The sequence below is a fragment of the Triticum aestivum genome, chromosome 6A (assembly GCF_018294505.1).
Source record: "Triticum aestivum cultivar Chinese Spring chromosome 6A, IWGSC CS RefSeq v2.1, whole genome shotgun sequence".
Classification (NCBI taxonomy): Eukaryota; Viridiplantae; Streptophyta; class Magnoliopsida; order Poales; family Poaceae; genus Triticum; species Triticum aestivum.
The window spans coordinates 447,740,180-447,747,660 of NC_057809.1; the positions used below are offsets into that span (position 1 = coordinate 447,740,180).

The 7,481-nt window shown below is 41.7% G+C and overlaps 1 long non-coding RNA gene across 6 annotated transcripts; it reads left to right on the top strand.

Annotated features, from left to right (window-relative positions):
• The first annotated feature begins 1,206 nt into the window (after positions 1-1,206).
• LOC123127834 (uncharacterized) lies at positions 1,207-7,220 on the top strand. Of its 6 annotated transcripts, none has more exons than XR_006462820.1 (6): positions 1,353-1,828; positions 3,040-3,111; positions 3,323-3,556; positions 4,036-4,105; positions 5,291-6,850; positions 6,963-7,220. It is a non-coding gene; the product is annotated as an uncharacterized lncRNA (long non-coding RNA). The 6 variants fall into 6 exon arrangements; XR_006462822.1 differs by having other exon boundaries at positions 1,354-1,828; positions 3,323-3,393; XR_006462819.1 differs by lacking the exon at positions 1,353-1,828 and adding an exon at positions 1,207-1,322 and having other exon boundaries at positions 3,323-4,105.
• Positions 7,221-7,481: the final 261 nt, after the last annotated feature.

Sequence of the window (7,481 nt, forward strand, 5' to 3'; positions counted from 1 at the left end):
AGAGGGGGGGGGTTCGCAAAATCGCGCGCGACGACGTACGACCAGAAGCCATCGGTGCTTTATTAGTAGGTAAAGATTATTTGAACAAGGGGAGGCGAAAGCGGAATTATATTACCATCAAGAATAGTTTACATTTGGAAATCTTTTACATTTAGATTGCCTAAGAGCATAGGACATCTCTGTGCGCTGTGCTACATCTCACTATTGTACTCACATTAATTTCAAGTTATAAGCACTGGATGCACATGTATTTGCTTCCTGTTAGGATTAGTAGAGATATGGAGCACCTGGGTATTAATCTGGAGATGTTGCAGCAAAGAAACCTGCTAGTTGACCTCAAATTTCCCAATGTCCAGGGTAGAGGATGAGGTTGCGGCGTGGGTGAGGCTGTGTTTTTTTTTTTCGAAACGGAGGCGAAAGATTTGCCTCATCCATTAAATAAGAGGAGAATAGAGTGACAGTTTGCAAGTGACCCTATAAATAAACAGCATGGCAATTACTCTTACTCTTGTACAACGATACACCCTAGTTTTTTAGCATCCGCTGTAACCCATAGGTTGGCCTCAAGCAAAATATTTTGAAGAAGAATAGGCGGTGGCGCACTCTTGTGACGAAACACTCGGGCGTTTCTCTCATTCCAAAGAGTCCAAGAGATGAGCATGGTGAGGGAGGCTATCGCTCGTCTGTCTAAATTTCACATGTTGGTTCTTCTATCCCACCAACGCATAAGAGAGTCCTCAAGGTGCCGATCGGAGGTGTCAATGTGCGTAAGATCAAACTTGTCAATGACCGATCGTCAGAGCCGAATGGAGAAGCGGCACTTGATGAAAAGATGGATGCATGATTCTTGCTCCCTCTTGCAAAGTGGGCAAAGCTCATAATTTTCCCAACCGCGCCGCTCCAACCGGTCCACAGTCCAAATCCGGTCTTGCAAGGCCAGCCAAGCGAAGAATTTGACCTTAGGGGGAACCCAAGCTTTCCAGACCATGTAGTGAATGGGTGAGTGTGTTAGGCCAAGAAATTGCGCCTTATAAGCAGTGGCCGCCGAGTATATTCCATCTACAGCATGTTTCCAAACAATGTCATCCTCAACCTGATCATCAAGGTGAAAGTCATGCAGAAGTGTCCAGAGCGAGAAAAGCAAGTAGTATGAGGTTGTCTGTGTAGATAGGCAAGTTTTGAATTGGACACTATCTGCACTGTAAACTGAAGCGTGGTCGCCTCAGCTTGCAAGGGACAGGGAGGGAGAGAATGAACCCCATTAACAATCGCGGAAGGGGCGTCCTCTGGGCTATGCCACGTGAAAGATTTTACTGTCGCAGGTAACACCTTCCCACGATACGTAGGAAAAAAAATCATGATAGACTACAGAGCGATCGAAATAGCCGTAACCTAACCAGGGTCTCCTCGTGAGTCGGGATCCTCCGCTCGCCGCCGCCACCTCCTCCCCTTCCTCGTCTCCTGCCGCCGCCACCTCCTCTCCTTCCTCGTCTCCTGCCACGTCCCTCCTCTGGCTTTCGATCTCCGCCACCGGGCCTCCTCCTCTCTCCCACGGGCCTTGGGTGTGGCTCCGCGCGAGGCGCTACATATGAGAGGCGTGGCGGGTGGCCTTCGGGGAGCACCTGCCGTCGAGCATGCGCAGACGCTTATCATCGTGCAGCGCTTGCTGCTTCTGCCGGCGGACCGCGAGCTTCTCCGGCACCGCCGCCGCGGTCACCCTACCTCCATCGTCTCTTTGGTTAGGAGTATTGGAGGGAGGGCATGGGCGTGATTCCGGCGAGATGTGTCTCGGTTAGATGTCTGCGATGCGACAATCAGAAATCCTCTGGTTTGTCTTCCTCCTTATCTGGCTTTAACCATCCAGGAACAGGCCCACAAGTTCTGAGGCATGAAGTTAAAGCTGCTGAATTAGCTAACATGAGATCACTGGCGGAGCCAGGATTTTTTACATGGGTATGCGAAGCTATATTTTTTTTGTAACATATAATAATATATGACATGAAAGTTCACAATGACCATGATGAACTACAATTTGTCTTTCTAGAAACAATCTCGAATAGTTTGGTGGCATTTTGAAAATAAGGAGAAAAATATAATTTAACACTATAGTCTACAATTCCAATATCACTGCCAACTGCCAAGTCAATTTAGCTCCTCTCTCAAGTGTTAACCGAACAAATGCAAATTAGTGCTTAAATTTGATTGAATGCAACAGACTACATTGAATTAGCTAATAAAATTATTCTGAAAGAAAATCAACCAATACATTACAGATCATTCTATGTTCTCAAAAATAACAAATCCAGATGAAAAGCTCACATAATTACATTATTGCCTTGTTGACGTGGAGTGTGCTGCATGCGCCATGCTTGTTGAGGACAAGGCGTGATATTGGGATATAGCAGGAGGGCAAGAGGCAGGGCTGGTATATAGGCAGTTCAAGGTCTGTTGCAAGTTTAAAAGTCTACTGATCCGATAGCAGCTCAAGCTAATACTTAGGCCCAGACACGTAAGGAATGAAGTGGGAGGGCACGGGATGGCTATGCATTTTGTTTTTTCCTGAGTTCTACACGTGAAAAGACTGCTATCATGCATATACATGTATGTATGGACATATATACTGATTCTCTTTTGTCAAAATTGTTGGGTATGCATTGCATACCCTTGAATAAGTCTAGCTCCGCCCCTGCATGAGATGGGTTTGTGCACATGTATCTTTAGAAGTTTGAGTCAGTAGTAACTTAGTGTGGTGTATTGCGACCTCAGACGCGACTCTTGTGGATGTGGATATCACCTGAAGACTTGACTCATAGAAATCATCTAATAGGCCAAATATGGCTTGGTGTTTCATCTATCTAATATGTAAATTGTCAGCATGACCTCTGAAATACACCTCCCATTTGACTAGAATCTACCTCCCATTTGACTTAGCGTGGACGTCCAATTTCAGTTTGAGCCTTAATCAGTATCTGTTGGCAGTGTTGTGGTGTTCCCGATTTCTGGGCCAGTGTAATGATTATTGAAATTATATTCCTGCAGTTACCTTCTCAGGAACTAGGCTTTGTCGCCTGTCATGCTTCTCAGGCGTCAAGTGACAGTTAACACAACCAGGTAAGATGTTAGTGCAATATGTCTAAAATAAGTTATAGCATGACATGATATGTACTTACCTCTTCACCCTGCTATGTTCCTTCCTTCCTTTCTTTCTTTCCTTTGTGTAAAGGTTTATTATATTATGTATTTTTAGTTGTGTTGCCTCTTTCTCCAACAATGGGCTCTTACAAACCAGCTGAGTTCATCAATTTGCATTCTTCGTCTGTAGGCCTTGTACAAATTAATGTCTACTTGAAAGGCTTTGCACAAATGAATGTCTACCTGAAGTCTCTCTCGCTGGTGCATCTCTGTTTAGAGCACAATCGATTGAAATGAGGAGCTATATATGACAATGAGAAGTTGTATATGGAGAACAATCAATTAGAAACCATATATGAAGCCGTATACTCCATCAACTGTATATCGCAATGAGAAGCTGCTTAGATGGGCTTATACTTAATTTGTATGCAGCATTTTACGTGTCACTGTAGTCGCTCTCTTGTTACTAGCAATCTTGGTCGCATTGTATTTCTTTTGTCCATGTGCATTTAACCAGTTATCTTGGTCTATTGTGAAACCAGCCTTTTATTTCGTTTGTGCTTATGGATTGTGGAAGACTGTTATGTTTGATATTTTTCTATTGAATTTCTTCATCTTAATACACCCATGAGGTCCCCTGATAACAATTTTGTCCAAGAGTCTTTCGTTATTGCAATTGCTGTCCAAGAGTCTTTCGTTATTGCAATTGCTGATGAGGGTGCTGTTGTTGGTAGTGCAAGGAGGTGGTATGACATTGATGGTTTATGCAAATGACAGATGATTTTGGTAGAGTTAGTGCCATTTGTTTCATGGTCGTGCATTGGATGCCTGTAGCTTTCCTTTTGTTGTCAAGATATGTCATTGTATGTTTTTCCTAATTGTCGAAAATGGCTTCATGTGCAGTTTAGTGGTGCGTGGATTAGGGTTTCAGCCATGGGTGACTTTGACTTCATAGCTGGGGCATATGCGAAAGGTACTCTACACATGCTTTCGAAATCTTTGTCCATCGAGGATTTAGCTGTGAAATCTGTTTGACGGATGCCTGTAAAATTAGTCACAGCAAAGTGTGATCGCTTGGACATCACAAGCAATTTGTGATGCTGAGGATCTTGTAGAGAATTTCAGCTAGCTGTGTCGCTGCGATTGTGGATAATTTTTTCCGGATGGAAGAGGAAAGTGAATTCCAATATTATCAAAACAAAATTAGGTAAGTTGGATGAGGATTGGAGTTGGCGTGTAACCTACTTACACACATATGGCATGCTCGTGATCTTGCATGCATCTTGTATGTGAAAAAGCTTTCCGGTGTATGTAGTAGTATGCATGATAAAAAAAGTAGAAATCCGAATTTAAACTGAATAAGCGTAGCATGCATGTCAGGAGATTCAGGATGGCTGATCTACACACACATAGTCTGATAGTCACCATGTTTGTTGCTCTCTGTTACCAGCTTAATTTCTGTTTATAAATCTCGCTAGCGGCCGCGCATGCCTTGAGGTGTCCCTCAACTCCAAACATAAGCCCCATGTGTTGATTAATTTGTCCCTTGTATGACTAAATTTAGATACATAATGATAAAACCTAATGTTTTGTTATTAATGGTTATGCAGTATGTCTTGCTGTAGATGAACTAATTGTTTTTTGCATGTCTAATTTTTCACTATGGACGTTTCATGAGAGCTTTTTATTTTATTTTAGCACATATAGAACATAGTTCTGATGGTAAAGACTGCAAAGCTATGCACATGGCTATAATCCTTTTCACTATCCAAAAAATGGAATATAAATGAATGATTGATGCTCAAACAAGGCTCTCATGCAGCTGCCTAAATATAAAGCAACAGATTACTGCTTGAACTTTTGGTGGTCAGCTTTTGTTAATATGCAGATTCATTTGGAACAGCCTCACGCTAGCTGATTTTTCAGGGTACAAATATAGTGAAGTTCTGATTGTAAAGATATGCCTTCCATATCTTAGAACCTCACTCTGTTCTATAGTTCTATTACATACATGCATGTGATATTCACTGTACTTTTTCTCATTGCCCATTACTTCACATGCAATATAACCTATGTAAGTCATCTCTACTGATTTTATTGTATGAACTTTCCTTCTTGCTCTACTTATTATAGCATGTACTTTTTGTCATGATTGCAGTATGCAGCAACCAAGGTGATATGCAGGGCCAAGGTGATGCAAGAACTTCTCAGTTCACAAATGCAAGAGAGTTTTGACTTCTTATGACATTACACTGATCATATTCTGGTGAGATGTTGATGACAGGAAGAATTATTATTGTTGTTCAAGGTAGCTGCAACTATGCACATGATGCAAGAATTATATTTCTGTAGAGGTAGCTGCAACTATGCACGTCAGTTTGATCCTCCTAACTAAAAATAAAATTTAATCTTCTTGGCAGATTCACTTTTCTATATACTAATTTCCGATGTAGTTTGAAAAAAAAGCAAAAGACTCGGATATGATCATAGGACTACAACATGAAGTTTGACGAGTGTCCCATATCCCATCATTGTTCTCTCAGTTTTCACGACATGATTCTCCGTGATAATCTCAGATATACCTAGGAAGATCAAATTACAGAAAAAAAAACCTTGGAATGGTTCTTTTGATTTACCTTCGGTTCTTATTAACGATATAGTTATCTATATTATCACTTCGAAGTGGTGTTCCTGGAACATTAAATTGATTATAAATACACTAGATATTAATTCTGTGCATATCCATGTCCCACCCACAATGCAAAGCAAGACTGCACATATACGTTAACGAATACGCTAGCAAGATTAGTACGCACAATCACGCACACACAGGAGGTGCACACAGTAAGAGTCGGGAAGGGGTGGCCACTCGCCTATGCCACGCCAAAGATTTTACTGTCGCAGGCAACACCTTCCCATGGTACGTACTCTGCGATGAACCGGGTGAACCGGGTGATGGGAGCTTGCGAAGTCAATGATATATTTTGGATCTTGCTGCTTGATTTTGGCATCTATGTTGCAGACCAGAGACCACGTATTACAGGTACTATTTCAATCTCTTGGTTATTTCAGATTGCACATATAAACCGGGTGATGGAAGATGTACTGTACTAAGCGGTTGAATTGTCGTGTTGACTGGGGACTATGTCGTTGTCGAAGTCTGTAATCCAGTTAGACGGTCTTCACTTCTGTAAAGTTCATCAACCAGAGTCTACTCTTAGATATTTTGTTTAAGTAAAATTTGCTCAAAGTGATTTAGGATATTGGGCCTCTAAAAGAAAAGTAAGAATCTAAATTCCTAAGTAATTATAACAACTCAAGTGTGATCTTCTTGTTGCTTAATTTTCCAGTTAAGATATCTTTTTGATATAGATTGCCAGGTTCCGTTCTCGCATAAAACTCCCAATCCTATGATCATCATATGTCTCCTGTATGATGTTTTTGCTGGAAGGTCTGCTTACTTTTATGTACATCTCTTTTCTAAAAATGTCACTGATAGTTTGTTTTGCCGAACATATTAGGTTGACTGGATTCCATCTCAATTCCTGTATATCTCTCTAAAAAGGTCACTGGCAAGGTGGTGTGGAGTGAGAAGACATAGAGATGGATGAGGATGACGGAAGGAAGCAGTAGCAGCTCGATCCAGGAACCAACAGCTGGCTCGCTCCTAGGTCTTCAACCCGCTCCCCCCCTCCTTTCAGTCTACCGCATGCAGCAGGTGGGTATACTCAGCTTCGTTGCTCCCACTCATCTTCCTCCCTCCCTCTCTTTCTTATATAGGTTCCCATCTAATGGCAGCTCTCTCTCCCTTTTCCATCTCTGTTTGGTAGATGGTGGAGCAACCAAGCATACATACACATTGAAATTGATTCTATTGTAAGCTGATTCTACATCCAAGAGATCAAGAGATCCTAATGTTATAGCATACGTCCATATTGATGTACATGAGAGACTAAGAATTAAACATGGCAGAGGAATGTGCCGAGACAAGATAAGTGCGCACAAGCCCGCCTTAGGAGGTGCCACCAGGTGGCGCCCCAGCCTCTAGTAACACATGAAAGCCAACGTTGAAAGAATACTTTGTGGAACCACGTTCAAAAGTTCTGAAAAAAATCAAAGAAAAATATGGAATGTTAAAAGGGTTTTGTTCTATTGCCATGCAGAAAATGAAGACGAAACACATTACAAGATGTGAGATATGAAAGAAAAAACAGCAAAATCTGTTTGAACTTGAATTTACACCACCATCTTAACATCCGATAATTTTTGAGATTTAGAAACATCGTTTTCGTGTGGTTTCCATCACATGCTAATTGTTGTGCCTGGGAAGAGGTAATAGCACCCCAAGT